At 34.5% G+C, this 2,942-nt stretch overlaps 1 protein-coding gene across 1 annotated transcript in view; it reads right to left on the reverse strand.

Moving 5' to 3' along the window:
* LOC115244328 (probable cationic amino acid transporter) overlaps nucleotides 1-2,485 on the reverse strand; it is a 102,014-nt gene extending 99,529 nt beyond the window's left edge. The window contains exon 1 of the mRNA XM_029821889.1: nucleotides 2,470-2,485. The gene's annotated coding sequence lies outside the window, so the exon portion shown is untranslated. The remainder of the gene's footprint in view (nucleotides 1-2,469) is intronic.
* Between the last annotated feature and the right edge of the window lie 457 nt (nucleotides 2,486-2,942).

A 2,942-nucleotide genomic window follows, 5' to 3' on the forward strand; every position in this document is an offset into this window, starting at 1 on the left:
TTTGATCACAAATGTGTACTTAATAAAATCAAAATTATCCCCTCCCCCCAAAAAATTACATATAAAATATTTTAATCAGAATGTCCGGCTCTGTGGTGCAGCCCCCCAAAATAATATCTCGTTAATGCTAATAATAATTCACTCGTGTGAATCGAAATCAAGCGAGGCAACAATCGCCTATGTTTTTATATGAGAAAATCGATTTGCGCGAGTTTACATTGCACGACAAAGAAATTTGTTAATCGCGCAACATTACCAGTAAAGTTACGCCAATGTGACGCTCTCGAAAGTCATGCTGTCGATTATTCTCTTAAATTCTAAATATAGCAATAATGTAGAATTCTCGCTCCTTCAAATCAATTTTTATCATTATATTATACGTTTGACTGAATTGCGCAAATATCTACGCCTTATCTTCATCAGTCTAAGAATTATCAGTTTGTTGCTGATTATTTTCTTGCAATGTTTCGCGCGTCTAATGCTCTTAACAAATTAAAGAAAATTTTGTAGACAAGTTAAATTAATCAGGAAAGCATGAAATAGTTGAATAATTCCGTACTGATTTAATTAAGCAAAGAACGTTATTTCTTTCGTCGACTTTCTTGCGACAAACTAGGAGCAGCTTATCAGTAAAATATTATTTAATTTACTACTTAATTAATGAGTAAAGACGATAACGAATCGTACTAAAGCGACTTCGTAAATTGCATTCAAGTTCATTCGGACTCCTTTGAATATGTTACATTATTCTCACGCGCGCCAGGAGCGAAATTTCTGATTGGCTAATTAGCTTCAATTCTGAAATTAAGCTAAGGCAGCTCTCATTGTTCCTCAGGAAGTATATTCTAACCGAATAAAATAAAGTTATAATTGCGAGAGCATGACTGGCTAGAGCGCGAGAGCGAAGAGGAAAGAATGAATATGTACAGTGTGTACTTATCACGAGAGCTATCAAAAAGAAACACTGCATACAATCAAAGAAGGCGCATAACGCAAAAATGTAAGGCGATACGGAGATCGAAGAAGATCCGAAAGAGAATCGTGTAACGAGAGAGAGAAATAGAATTGAGGAAACGAGAGGTAGAATTACACGCTTTCGTATCTTATTACGTCCATGTTGATTAAATGTTTCGCACTGTTGTTTTATTTTATTCTTGTGCATAGCTTGTATGATACGTACGCTGAAAGTCTAAGTTATTATTGTTTTTATTTAAGGGAATGAAGAAGTCTCGATCGATACGGATCTTCGTTACAAAGACCACGATTAATTGTTGCATATCGAATGTAGTGAGCGAGTGAGCGAAATATGCGCGAGATGGACCATGAATGATCCAAAAGTATATCATGTGTTGTGTGAAAAAAATAAGCCGAATATAGATTATTCATATATTTATTTATTTGATTTGCACACACTTGTGTGCAAAATATTCAACATAAAATATCTCGAATTGAAAATTTCTTGAAATAATATCCGCCTAAAATTGATCGAACGATAAAATCTTATCCATTTATCTAATTCATTCAAATGTCAAAAACGTTACATGAAATTATGAACAATGTATAATTTATTGGAAATTTTGTTATGGCATATGAAATTAAATATACTTTATCTGATAAAGTATATAAATTTGCACGAACTACTGGATCATGCATGGGCCATTTAGTGCGCAATAATATTTCATTTTTGTAAAATCGTTGTCTTTCGTTCACCGTCTCGATACTTTTTATTGTTCCCTCGTGCACGAGGATAGCGAGCTCTTGCAGAGCAAAAACATGAGTGAGAGAGAATTGAAGAAAGAAAAAGAAAAGAAAAGAAACGAAGAAAAAAAAGAGAAATAAAAAAGATGATGTACGAACGAAAGTTAGAGGTAGAGAGAACGTTTCCTTATACCTTTCAAACGCGTATACGAATCGCGTTATTATTATTATTATTATTATTATTTAATATAATTGTCTAAAAGAGAGAGATGGATAGGCGGATATAAAAAATTATAAATATTTTAAGACTGATGTCAAGTTTAAACAATTTCATTTCCAAGATCAATGTTATATTAAAATAAGTTATGCATTTGTTAAAATTCACAAATACAGAATTGAATTTTGCAACAATTAGGAAAACTTTATAACATATAGTTTATCTAACACAATTGTGTGAACCTCAGATAATAATAAAATAAATTATTATTATTATTTAATATAATTGTTTAAAAGAAAGAAATGGATAAACCGATATATAATTTATAAAAATTATAAGATTGATGTTAAGTTTAAACAATTTCATTTTCAAGAATGAGAAATGTAAATGCTAGTTATTGGATAAACAGCCAAGCCGATTCATTATAAATTAGTTCCCGATTATCGATGGGCCTCGATGTTAATCGGCTTAACTGTTTCGATTAATCTTCCACTTGGTGTGTCGCGCGAATCAAAAACGTCTAGACGGACGATGAGAGATGGGATATCACTTACCCTGTCTGCTTATCTATCCCGTATGAATATGTATATATGTATATACTCCCGGTGCGAACCACGGCTAATCTTCTCTACACTTTCGCACGACTATCCCCGTGACTATGCTACCCCGAGTCACATTTTAAGTACGACGACGCACGGGTGGCGGTGCGACCGTGGGATTACACTCTCTGCCTCTCACGCTGCCGCCACCCTCTTGCGCCCCGGTCGGCGGCGACGCGCCCCTACCAGCCGAAGGCACCCCCACCAGTGGTACAGCTCGCCCTTGACGCGGCACCCCGCCGGACAGTGGCGTCTCTTAAGCGTGGGCGATTAGGTTTCGTAATGACGCCTCTTCTTGAGATGTGTGTTACCTATTTCTGTCATATACTTAATTATTTTTTTATGGTATTTTATTTTATTCCCATATCGAGAAAATGTGAAATACATTTATCATTATTAAATAATTAAAATTATTTATATTTATTATT

Source organism: Formica exsecta, unplaced genomic scaffold, assembly GCF_003651465.1.
Source record: "Formica exsecta isolate Colony F162 unplaced genomic scaffold, ASM365146v1 scaffold81, whole genome shotgun sequence".
NCBI classification, from domain to species: Eukaryota; Metazoa; Arthropoda; class Insecta; order Hymenoptera; family Formicidae; genus Formica; species Formica exsecta.